Raw genomic sequence first — 13,881 nt, 5'->3', positions numbered from 1 at the left:
TTCGGACGAATTTGTTACGCCTGCAAAAAGAGAAACCATTTCGCAGTTCGCTGCAAATCTGGGACTCAGGTCCGCACGGTGCAAGATGACGTCAATGTCGACGATTTCAGTATACTCGACATCAACGTCTGCGGTGTAACTGCGCAACGTAATTGGGTCGTCAAGGCGCAGGTGGTTAGCCAAGAGGTACTGTTCAAGGTCGACACGGGATCGCCAGCCAACCTGCTACCTCACGCTATGTACCGCAAGGTCGGCGGACTGGAGAGCCTGACTCTTAGCAACTCGGTGCTTCGGGTCTACGATGGAGGGCGCATCGGCCACTTGGGCGTTACGACCCAGCAGATCACTCTCAACGGGCGGAAGTGCCAAGCTGATTTCTTCGTCGTTAAACAAGGCGATCAGGCGAAATTGGGACTACAACTTAGTGAAGATCTAGGCCTCGTGTCAAGGAGAGTCGACGCATTTAACAGCACCTATCAAGTCGTCCACGCATTCCCGGAACTATTTAACGGCATAAGATACGTCCAGCATCAATACCACCTGGTGCTCGACAAGGACGTTGTTCCAGTCATCCAGCCAGCTCGGCGGGTACCAGTGGCCGTACGAGAACCTCTGCGTGTGGAGCTTGACCGAATGGTGGCCGGCGGAATCATCAAACTGGTGGATGAACCAACGGACTGGGTGAGTTCTGTTGTCATTGGTAGAAAGAAAGATGGCAAACTCAGGCTCCGCATGGATCCAAGACAAGTTAATCAGGCTTTTAAGCGGGAGCACTTTCAACTGCCGAATCGTGAAAACATTGAAGCTGAGCTATACGGCGCACGATACTTCAGTCGTCTCGATGCAAACGCGGGGTTCCACCAAATTCCTATAGATGACGCCACTTCTAGGATTTGTACATTCTTAACGCCCTTCGGTCGCTATAGTAACTCCCGCCTTCCGTTTGGTATAGCGTCAGCTCCCGAAGTTTAAAAAAAAAACGTTCAGCCAAATATTTGAAGCTTTGCCGGGAGCACGAGTCGATATTGATGACATCTTAGTCTGGGGCTCCACTGAAGAGCAGCATAACGCACGGCTTCGAGACACGTTGCAGGCTGTGAAGCAAGCCTGCTTGACGTTCAATGCCAGCAAGTGTACGTTCGGTGTGACAAAGCTTTCGTTTTTGGGTGACATTATAAGTCAAGACGGAATAAGTGCAAGCCCTAGCTTAGTCAGCTGCCTACATGAAATGCCGACACCGGCGGATAAAGTAGCGGTGCAGGGGATGCTCGGTGTAATCAACCACTTTGGCAAGTATTTAGAACACCTCGCGACAAAGACCTTGCTCTTGCGGGAACTGATTAAGCATGACACGGTGTTCCAATGGAGAAACCAGCACACAAAAGAATGGACCGCCTTCTGCGAAGCTCTTAGTGCTGCACCGCTTCTCGCTATCTTTGATCCATCAAAAGCAACGAAGTTATCATGTGACGCGTCAAAGCACGCAGTCGGGGCGGCAATGTTGCAAAAGCATGGCGGCAACTGGCGCCCTGTTCCTTACGGATCCAGGGTCTTGACAGGGGCGCAGCAAAGATACGCTCAGAGCGAAAAGGAAGCGCTCGGTATTACGTTCGGCTGTGAAAAATTTCATCACTCATATACCGTCGGAAGATAACTATCGAGACGGACCACAGCCCGCTCATGGCGATTGCGTCGAAAGGAATCGGAGACATGCCACCACGATTACAAAGGTTTTTGTTGCGGTCATTGAAGTACGAACGATTACTGACTGCAGTTCATTCCAGGGAAGCAGCTGTTACTGGCTGACATGCTGTCCCGGTCATCACAGACTGATCACCATCACCAGGCGGGCTCTACTGGGGACGTTGAAGTACACGCGGTAGCAGTACTTTCCACTTTTGTCAGTGAAGCGACCAGCTAGGGTGTAAGATAGACAGGTGGGGAAACGGCCCATAGAAACCTACCGCAGCTCCGTGACCCGATTGTGTACTGGTCTGCTTGCGGGTGGCTTGCGGGTACCCCCGATTTGCGACAGATGGCGCTGCGGCGAGAAGAAAAAAATTGGAATCGAATTTGCATGGAACTTTATGGGAGAGTGCGCAAAATAAACTGAGAGCACGACAGTCCTTCATTGAAACTCCACGAGAAACCTTCTCCGTCAGTTTAACCGGTCGCCAGCGTTCGCCCACCCGGAGTGAAAGTTCGCTGTGCTCCACATAGATGGCGCCACAGAAAAAGAGAAAACCGAGGGGGACACAATCGGGTCGCTCATTTGGCTCTCGTTTCACCACCTGTCTATCTTACACCCTGGAAGCGACGCTGAAGAAACTGGCCCGGGAAACGGCGCAGGATCAGGAACTCCAAGCCGTCATTCGGTGCTTGGAATCCAACCAAGAAATTCAAAGTCAGTTGAAATTCTGCACTTCACAGCTCTCTGTGCTTGAGGGAGTACTCCTGAAGGGTTGCAAGGTCATCGTTCCGAAAAGCATGCGACCAGAGATACTGAAGCGAATTCAAGAAGGACACCAGGGCATAGACAAGTGCAAAGCAAGAGCACGGCGCACTGGTCTACTGGCCGGGGCTTAATGCAGATATTCGCAACTCCAGCGCGCCGCTCGCCCTCCCGCGGACGAACGGAGAACCAGATGAGCGGGGACGGCAGCGGCGGCGGCGGCGCGGAAACGGTGACAAGGACTGTTGGCTTTGATGCGTGAAGCCGTTTTAACGGAAAAAGTGAGCGCGTTAAAAAAGGAATTCTTGGGCTCCGCCTTGCAACAGCGTTGCACGAAGGACCGGGATGTCTAATTTCATTCGGGACTTTTCGTGTATCGCATACGCTGCGTATTTCTGGTCTAGTGCATGGCCACCAGCTCAATTTGTGCTCAACGTGACGGAAAACGCTCCCGCTAATAATGAAGAACCCAATAGTACGGTCTACAAAAACTCTATTCTTTGCCATAAGTAGGAGAAAACTCCTCGCGCAACGGTATGTCGAGCTATACAAATCGGGAATAGGTTCGCGTTTTAAGTCCGTTACAAGGAACTTGACCATTTATTTCAAGCACTTTAAAAATACAGAATACCAGTGCTTGCTTGCAGGTAACTACAAAGCAAATAAAGAAATGCTCGAAGCATTTTAAGCGCGTCTGCGTTGGCCAGCCGTTCTTGACGAGAGCTTAGAACACGCAGTTTTGGCCATAGGGACCGCAGTGTTGCTAATAACACGGTACAAAAAAATGTACGGTATATTAAGATATTTATTTTTGATAGAGCAATAAATAAAACCCCTAACCATGCCAATTATGTTAATAGGCAGTTTTTGCATAACGCACGACACCCCTAAACTTCAGTTGGACGTACACCGCACTGACGTTCAACCGCCGCTACTAACTTTCACGAGTGGCTTGATAGCCGAGTTGTGCAACTTATTAAAATAGCTTAAGTATGCGTAAACGACCGTAAAAGCAAAAAAAAAAGTAATCGGAGTTTTCTTGGCTCTACTGCAAAACCTCGGTGTTTTTGGTGTTTTTTTCGGTACTCTTTGATGCGCACTTTAGGTGTTTAATGTCTTATATTGCGCCGTCATCAAGCCTCTCGAAAAAGTTGGAGCCGTCAGTTATATAGACGTCAGGGGGCTGCACGGCAAACTGAAGTTTTGGAGTGTCGTATATGTAACAAGAGGTGTAAGCTACAACTTTTTTTTTCTTTGGAGTGATGAGCACGGCGACGCTCCTGGTGCGCACTGAAAATTGTGCTTCACCGCGCAGCTCGAGCTTGCGGTTGTAATGCTACAGCGCACAGTAGCCTGTGGTGACAAACTTTCTAATTACGTGTTGCAATACACTCAAACCGAGACGGTGAGCAGCGAGTTGTGAGGCTGTGACGGAGACATCAGTACTGTGAACGCTGCTCTTCCGAAGCTTGACGGTCATCGTTCGCAGCTGTCTTTTTAGAGCACTAATGGCCAGGTAAAGCGCAAACATATCTTCATCACCCTCAAAAATATTCTGCCACAAACAGTAACGTGGCCGGTGCAAACGCGCTCGCTCACCACAAAGCTTCGCAATTTGAGGTTTCTGCAACTTTTAAATAACATTATGCTCGTTTTCCTAGCGTGGATCGGCATCTCCGTCACCTGCAATATGAGCCCTCCCTAACCGCTTCGCATTTGTAGACAAATAAGCCATTTTTAGCGCGCTGAACAGCGTCAGCGATCAGGGGCACGGGACATCCTGGGAAATCTATCCCCGTCTCTTCCGCCATCTTGGAACTACCGCCCCGCCACCTATAGGGCGTTGGAGTTGCGAATAGAATCCGTGCTACAGACGTGTGCCGTTTGTAAAAAGTATGCGTACAGACAAGGAGGCTGAGCCCCTTCTGCTACGGCAAACGCCCGAGCACGCGTGGTACAGTGTTGGTGTCGACCTCTTTCAGTACGGTGGGGAGTCGTATCTTTGCGTATATGACGCGCAGTCCAACTTTCCCGAGGTGGAAAGGCTGCACGACACGAAGACACCGCATTTCCACCGTTCCAACGGGTTGGCCGAGAAGATCGTTCAAATTGTGAAACGCACCCTGAAAAAAACGAGGGAAGCGGGAGGAGACTTTTGGATGGGGCTGTTAAGCTATCGGTCGACTCCGTTGGAAGATGGCCGCTCAGTTGCAGAACTGTCGCAACGACGTCAACTGCGAACAACACTTCCAGAGTTCAAGGACGCGCCCGGTACGCAGGTGAAGAAACATCAGCTGGAGGGCGAGGGCCGCCCACTCCCAGCACTCAAAGAGGGCAGGTCGTGAGGCTGAGGGACAAGTCCTGGTCCGAGAAAGCCGTGGTGCAGAGACTTGCAGCGCCCAGATCCTACAACATCGTCACGGAAGATGGCTCTCATCTGCCGCGGAATCGTCGGCACTAGTTCACAACGGGGGAAAGCTTCCAACCAGAATCATCGGAAAGCGACGGCTCCTCTGATGAAGACCAAGGAAATCAGCCGGAGCCACGAACGCCAGTGCAACATCATCGGGAATCACCCAGTACCGTGCCAAGGCCACCGACAGTGCCTCCAAGGCGTTCCGGTCGGCAGACTCTACCGCCCTCTCGGCTCGGGTACCACCGGAACTTTAAACAAGTGCCGTAGTCTGTGCGCGTTCAGTAACAATGTGTTTTTCTAATGTCCTAACGTGTTTATAGTTGTAATATGTTTCTAAACAACAGGGGTTGAATCGTGTGAAAGTGGCATGATAAGACGCGGCGTGTGACTCGGCAATTACGGCGACGCCCCTGCAGTGTATATAAACGATAACGAAATAACACCGGCTTAGTTGAGCTGGCCGGCACAGAACATTGTCTGTCACTACGCAACCGATACACTGGGATGTACTTGTCTTCTACTAAAAGCTTATTGCTTCAACTCCTAGTCCTAGAGCACAAAGGAAATATCATTCTTTTCCGTGTAGAAAATAGCGCACACACGTTGAGTGTACTGGGTGCTTTCTAATACGGAGTGTTGATATGGAAATTAGAGAAACCTGGAATCGGTTTGTTGATGTCGAACGATGTCATAGCGTGACATACTCCGGCAATGACGTCGTGGCTGTCCGAAGCCAATATTCCAAGAATTTTGAGAGACGCGATTGTTGAGTGTACCGCAATTTTCTGTATATATATATTTGTGTGCTCGTTTGGAAAGCAACTTTAGAATTCATCCTTTAAAGATTTTTTCTGCTGTTTTATGAAGACGGTTGCAGTACATATCAGATCGCAGCGCGCTGGTGCGGGGAAATGGCAATAGCACGCTAAAAAACGGCCGAGTTTCGATTTATATTATTTGAATATTATGATATAGGACGCGGCGTTGAGTCTATCCCCAATTACATATATGCCATTTTTAATACATCATTGTAAAAATGTACGCTTCGCATCGACTAAAGTAACGCTCGTGTCATAACATATTCAGGTCAGATCATTCTTGCAATGTGCAAAACTATCGCTCAGTATTAGGTACATTGACGAGTTGCGAACGTGTAGAACACGAGGCTGCCAAAGCGTCACTCAGTTTTTTTTTATAAAAAATAAACAAATTGTTGTCAAACATTCAGAAACACTTTCGTCGCGGTGTATCAACTGTTTAGGAGCTACTTTGAACTTGTTATTACTTTGGACTTACGTTCAATAACAGCCGTTCACGCAATGACGCAAGTCCGTGTGTTTCTTCACTTGCTCCTGGGACTGGTGTGCTCGTCAACTACCAGGCAAGCTTGTTCGTCGTCCGCTGCTACGAGAGCGGGAGCAGTTCTCCGATCAATGACTCGGCACCCGTGCCGATACCGTAGTCTCTGCTGGAACTGGGCGCATCCGCCTACTTGACTCTATCTATCTATCTATCTATCTATCTATCTATCTATCTATCTATCTATCTATCTATCTATCTATCTATCTATCTATCTCTCTAACTATCTATCTGTCTATCTATCTATCTATCTATCTATCTATCTATCTATCTATCTATCTATCTATCTATCTATCTATCTATTTATCTATCTACCTATATATATATATATATATATATATACAGGGATGGGCAGTATTTCAAATACAAGTATTTGAAATACGTATTTTAAATACTCTGTGTATTTTACACTTGTATTTAATTACAAATCGGGTAATGTATTTGACGTGTGTATTTAAATACTAAAATGTGGGTATTTCAAATACAATTGTAATTAAATACAATTTTGTGGGCGAGAATACATCCCTCAAATTTATTGTCACTGTCCAGAGCAGGAAGAAAACTACGTTCTGCACCGAATGCAGTGTCTCTCAATCGAGCACCAGAGTTTAGTGACTTTGTGATTACGGTGCCACTCCAGGGCAAGAATAGTGACGAAATCGACCTTCACAGGCAGACTGGCGAAATAAGTGCCTGTGACAACTTGTGATGCTTTCCAGCCTGATTTCCATCCATATTGTTTCCTGGGATATTCTAAACGGGCGGGTCGTCCAGATTTTCGTAACTGGTGCGAGTTGCAACAATAAAAAATTCTCTAGCCGCGACAACTTTTCTTGGCAATGCAGTGGAAGGTACAGGCCCGCGTCCCCTCTCCCATTTTGAGTGTGCGCGGGCTCTTTTCCTTTCCCCGAAAATGGGGGAGGAGGAGAGCCCGCGCACACTCAAAATGGGAGAGGGGACGCGGGCCTTTACCTTCCTCTGCATTGCCAAGAAAAGTTGTTGCGGAGTATAGAGAATTGCAAGCATGGCGCCACAAGTGGTGCCCCATGCGTGCAAGCGCGTGCAACGCGCGGGTGAACGTAGCTTTGGCAAGCACGTAATCGCACGGGCGTGCCTGCTCGAGCAGAGACATGGCGGCGGCCAGTCGCCCAGCTTGCAATCGTCTATAGTGCTGCGCATCTTGGTCGTTTTGGTTCTTTGTTTGTCTATACCAAAATGTAATCGTCAAAAAAAGCTGCTTGAAGCTCTGTACTTTTTTCACCTATTACGTCAAAGCTGATTACATTTTTTTATTATATTTATATTACGTTACTAGAGCCTCGCACACTAACTACCGAGTGTGCGATGCAAAATTAAAATGAGATACTCAGCAACCCGTTGCAGGTGCCCTGAAGTCGTTGATGCAGATTTTGAGGAATGTATTTGGAAAAGTACTTGGAGGAGACCAAATACATTGGTTGTATTTGTATCTTGTATTTAAAGGCTTTTTTGGAAATATGATTAGATTTGTAATTAAATACATTTTTGGAAAAGTATTTTGTATTCGTATTTCGGTACTTATTTGCATGTATTTTGCCCATCCCAGTATATATGTATATATATATATATATATATATATACAACGGGCATGCTGGCGGGAGGCTGAAGGCGTGGGTATATAACTGAGAAGACAAAAAACAATTAGTGAAAACAGCAACAACCGACGATTTAATCTTCGACGTTTCGGCCGGAGTCCGGCCCTCGTCAGTCTTCCTGACGAAGGCCGGACTCCTGCCGAAACGTCGAAGAATAAATCGTCCGTTGTTGCTGTTTTCACTAAGGGTTTTTTTCTTCTCAGTTATATATATATATATATATATATATATATATATATGTGTGTGTGTGTGTGTGTGTGTGTGTGTGTGTGTGTTTTCATCTCAAATAGGGCAGGCTAAAAGGTCTAAATTTAATTTTGACGAAAAAATTACATGTTTCGGGGGCATTTCTCAAATGAAGGAGGGCGCAAACCATATGTTCCCCAGATTTTTTGTTCTCGAGTTACGAAGCGTAGAAGCCGCAGTGGCAGAAACTAGTGTTTTTGCCTCCCGTCGCAGGTCGCGTGTTTGACACCCTCTGCTGACGCTAGTGTTTTTTTTGTTTTGCTTTTTACACTCTTTTAACTTTTTCTTCTCATTTAATTAGTAGTATAAAGAGACATTGACATGTTTAAATATTTTTAGAAATTGTATTGTTTTTTAAATAAAAGGTCAAACTCGTCTCTCATGTCGATTTTTGGTCAAATTTGACAGGTCATTACTTTGTCTGTACTTAAGCTAAATTTTCGTTCTTTGGCTCTATAGAAAGCCCAAAGCAAGCCCATTATAAATATAATAATATTATTATGATATGTTGACTAGCCGCTCCGCTACCTTCATGTAAACGTTGTAAGAAATAACAAATGTTGAAAGTTTGAGGTCGATTTTCTCAAAAACCCCATTTTTGTAAATGTTTATTTTTTAAATTATTTTAGATATAATAGTCGACTACAAGAAAAAAAAAATCTAAAAATGTAATATTTTGGTTGTATGTCCTCTATTTGAGCCGCAATCCCGTGAAATGTGTGCTCATTTGATTAACATACAGCAAGCTTATCATCATTGTGCGCCTTTACGGTTTCGGAGATATATTTTTATTTTTGTTTAAGTTTTTAAAAAAGACCATAAAGTAGACGAGCTGCGAGCGACTTGACCCGGCAAAGTCCCGCCGCGCGCACTGTTTCCAAGCAGCTAGCGCGCGCACTTTTGCCCGCACATGAGTTTCCGGTCTGGTCTAATACAGTTCTAATAGGCAGCTTTGCTTCGGCGACTCGCTTTTACGCGACACATATCAAGTTGGTAAATCACTTCTCCAAACAACGGAGTCGAAAAACTAGTGACTTCGACTTGGAGGTCAGCACAGCGACAAGCGTTTTTCAACAGTGTTCCTTCCGCTGAAATGATAAATTCGCGCCAGCTGGTGGTTCCTTGCGGAAAGTGGAAAGCAGCTCCAGTACTCTTTTGCTCTCTACTTTACAAACATGCTATGTTGAGGGAATTGTTGCTTCTTGGCGTTCCGATATATCGATCGTTCTCAACAAACCCCAACACTTTTATTTTAAACTACACATACTACACAAACGTTCCAAACAGACGAGCCACATTCTCGTTCTCCGCTCGCTTGCCTCCCAGCTTTCGTTGTGTCCGTCTCCACTTTTCCAACTGTTGATCTTCGCGGCTGCATCCGGCCGCTGAGAGTACGAAATTCACAGCTCGCCCTCCCCCCCCCCCCCTCCCCCCCCTCCCCCCCTCCCCGCGCGCTCGTCTCCGCCGAGGCAAGCCGTGGTGTAAGGTTCAGCTCGCTCCTCGCGCGCGCATCCTCTCCGCAGAGGGAATCCGATGCCGTTCTCACGAAAGTTCCAACATGCTATATATTTATCGGGTCTCCTTCTCGCGCTTCGATCTGGGTAATCGCGACGGGGAGAGACTGCTCATCCTTGCCCGGTGTTCGCCGAAGTGGGTGTGCATAGAAATTGTTCTTCTGTTCTGAGAAAGGCACTAGCGTTTTCACCATGAGTGACAAGTTCAGCGCGGACCGACTGCCTTGCGCCGATTATTTCCAGAGGCACAAACGCCCAATTCTTGGTGGGCGCCATGTGCGCAAAGTTTCGGAGCAGAGCCACAGCTTGCTTAAGCAGGTGGTGCCGGCTGAGAGCGCTGAGCGCGTGAGCTCGGATGAGGTCCTCTGCAACAACTGCTTCAAAATGTTCTACACGTCAATTGAAGAACTTCAGCGTGAACAAAAAAGCTACGTCATCGACCTCGTCGTCGCCGTCCCTGGGGCCAGCGGACATATCATTCAATGCCGAGGAATCCCTGGTTCAAGAAGTCACTGAAGCTATCGACGCTGGTGAAGTAAGTGTCACGCCTTTCAAACTTACTTCCAGGATAAGCCCTCGGATTCGAAAAAGCCTACGTAAAGCGAAAACAGACTGAGGCTACCGAGGAGTTAAAAAAAAAAAAAAAACAATCGGTCGCAAGCGGAGTAATGTGTACGAAGAGCCCATAGATCTGGAGCATGAGCCATGTTCCTCGTGCACAGACTGGACAGGAAATTTGCGAGATGCCTATATGAAGTGCACGTCACAGCAAGAGCGCTACCGCCTTTTATCCCTCTTGCCGTCTCAGATTTAAAAAAAAAGCATGTTTTCAAACATATCCCCGAAGCCACAAAGCACCTTTTGAACAAGGCAAGAAAGCTAAGGAGAGAAATGGGAGTCGGGCCGGCATGTGACCCGTATCAGGGACATCCGCTCGACTAAAATGATGTTGCACAGGCGCTTTCATAATATACAACTGATGCCACGGGCTGCACGAGGCAAAGTCCAAACAAGAAGGACGTCGTGCGAATTGTGACCGATGGTCGAGAAGATTTTGTTGCGAAGCGGTTTATGACTCGATCTATTAAGGAAACCTACAGAGGGTTCAAAGCGAACCACCCGGACTCAAAAAATGGGCCTAACAAAGTTTTATTCGCTTCATCCTAAGTGGGTTCAAAAACGCCCAGTTCACGAAGAATGTGCATGTGTGTACTGCGCTAACTTCGCACTGTGCCTCACTGCTCTAAAGAATGCAACTGGGCGGATTATGTCTTTTGAAGATGTCCATGGACTCTTCCTCTGCTAGACCCCTTCGCAAGACTGCTTCTTGCTAGAATGTGAAGTCCGTTCGAAGACGAATGACGCATCTCTGGCTAAGCTAGGACTCGAACTCGAAGACGAACTGGAGCTTGCTTTGCGGGAGTGCGGGGGCGAGTTGATAAAAAAAAAAAACTTTCGACGCCACGGCTTTTTTTAACGAGTTTCAAAAGTAGACAAAAATACATTCCCCACTTCTTCATTAGACGCCAGCGAAGAGCTATATGGCTCGAGAAAGCGCGTGTGAAGTCACGTGCCGTCGTCTTGCACTTCAATTTCGCTGAAAACTGGAGTGTCGTGATCCAGCGCGCGGTGCAAGGACATCACTGGAAGAGCAAGATGGTTTCCATTTTTACCTGCGTGGCTACGACCGAACAGGGAACGTTAATCTTCGGCGTAGTGAGCGACGACATCGCCCATGACTCGTCCCATGCGCTCTTTGCGCTCAACGTCGTCGAAGGGAGGCTGGACGAAGTATTGCTTATTTTCACGCAACTCGTTTACTTTTCAGACAGTGCTCCAAGCCACTTCAAAAACCGGCACCAGATGTGCGAATTCAAGAAAAAGAATGTCGTCATCAACTGGATATTTTCCGCATCAGGGCACGGGAAAAGCTCGTGTGATGGAGTGGGCGGCGTGCTCAAGCACCAGGCATCCATGTATAACTTGACAAGTACAGAATCGTACTCCATAACGAACGCGCAAAGCTTCGTTGATGCACTCAGACCGAAAGTCAAAGGAATCATTCTGCTCTCAATTGCCGAAGAGAAGCTCACGCGGTTCCAGGAGCTCAAGAAAAAAGAGTGGGAGAAGGTAAACCCACCAAGGGGCATCCGATCCCCACACGTGTGGAGGACGGCAATGGAGGAAGGTGCCTTGACTGTTGCCGTCGAAAAGATTCGCGAAAGCCCAGAGTAGCTGCCTACACGTGTCAAGGAATGCACGTACCGCTTTGCGTCCCGAAATTCAAACAATCATCAGTGAGTGCGTGCCGGCATGTTTAAAACTGCAACCATGGACTGCGTGACCTCTACACAGTGCGAAAAATGATTCACAGTCACGTCAAACTAGTAAAAAAATGCCCTGCCTTCGGAAAATGTGCCATCGGTGTTTCTGTATGTTCTACTGGTTCTGTTCGCGCATTTCTACATTACTGAGGTGCAAGAACTGCGCAGTCAAACGTCGGCGACCTGCAAGATGTGAGGAGAACAAAACCCGGCGCATATTTCCAGAAGATTTATTTTGAACTTCTATATAGAAATCATTTTGACATGTTGCGTGGCCTTTTGATTTGTATATACTTTTTACTTATTGTTCTGTAGTGTGCTTGCTTACGTGATTTCTACCTTATTGCAAGTTTTAAATTGCAATGAATATCACAAGTTCGCCTAATTCACGTTCTTTTTTGAAAACGTATGCATACAAAAACATATTTTCGAAATCGCAGAGGCGCACAATGCCGGTAAGGTTTTTTAGTCAAATGAGCACACATTTCACGCGATTGCGGCTCAAATAGAGGACATACAACCAAAATATTACAATTCTCGATTGTTTTTTTTTTGTAGTCGACTAATATATCGAAAATAATTTAAAAAATAAAAATTTACAAAAATGGGGTTTTTGAGGAAATCGACCTCAAACTTTCAACATTTGTTATTTCTTACAACGTTTACGTGAAGGTAGCGGAGCGGCTAGTCAGCATGTCATAATGATATTATTATATTTATAATGGGCTTGCTTTCGGCTTTCTATAGAGCCAAAGAACGAAAATTTACCTTAAGTACAGACAAAGTAATGACCTGTCAAATTTGACCAAAAATCGACCTGAGAGACGAGTTTGACATTTTACTTAAAAAAACAATACAATTTCTAAAAATATTTAAATACGTCAAGGTATCTTTATACTACTTATTAAATGAGGAGAAAAAGTTAAGAGTGTAGAAAAAACAATAGCGCCAGCAGAGGGTGTCAGACACGCGACCTTCGACGGCAGGCAAAAACACTAGTTCCTGCCACTGCGGCTTCTACGCTTCGTAACTCGAGAACAAAAAATCTGGGGAACATGCGGTTTGCGCCCTCCTTCATTTGAGAAATTCCCCCACAACATATATTTTTTTTTCGTCAAAATTAAAAATTAGACTTTTTTAGCCTGCCCAATTTGACATGAAAGCACCCCATATATATATGTATTTATATAAAAATACATATACAGGATGTTTCACGAAAGGTGGACAAATTTGATATTGCGAAAACTACGCGTCGCAACAAAAAAAGGCTTGCGTCGTTTTGGTCCTGGGCCAGGGGCCTATTTAGTAAAATTATTAAGGTCCAAGATAATTAGATTGTTAATTATTTTTGCGTAACTTTTTAATCTTGTGTTAAGGCCATGGTTTCAATTTGAAAATCGCTCAGCATCATCGAAAAACACTAAATCAACAAATGACAGAACGATAGAAGGCACGCGAAGCATTTTACGGCTCTATGAAAAACCGCGAAAATTCGACGGGTTTTTAGGTTTCGGTTTGCTATCGGAGCGGATCTCCGCCCCGGCGGCACCGCGCCCCGCGGAGAAATAGTGCAACCAGCGTCTGCTGCGTCGCGCGACGACAGCGCAGCAGAGGTACACCACAACATAAACACTGAAGTGTGTCACGCTATAACATCATTTAGCATCAACACCTCAGTTTCGGGTTCTTCTAATTTCCATATCAACGGGCCACATCGGAAGGTACGCAGTACACACAACGTGCGTGCGCTATTTCCGGCAGGGAACAGCATTTTGTTTTTTGTGTTCAAGGACTATAGTAGTTGACTCATTAAGGTTCGAATTGAAGGCAAGTATATCCCAGTATAAAAGCCGAGCTCTGGCAGGCATTCTCAACAGATGAAAATTAATCCATGGTTATTTAGTATCAAGCTCAGTCAGAGTAGGCGACGCTTGTG

The sequence above is a fragment of the Ixodes scapularis genome, unplaced genomic scaffold, assembly GCF_016920785.2.
Source record: "Ixodes scapularis isolate PalLabHiFi unplaced genomic scaffold, ASM1692078v2 PGA_scaffold6__148_contigs__length_123643588, whole genome shotgun sequence".
Classification (NCBI taxonomy): Eukaryota; Metazoa; Arthropoda; class Arachnida; order Ixodida; family Ixodidae; genus Ixodes; species Ixodes scapularis.
This window is presented reverse-complemented; position numbering follows the sequence as displayed.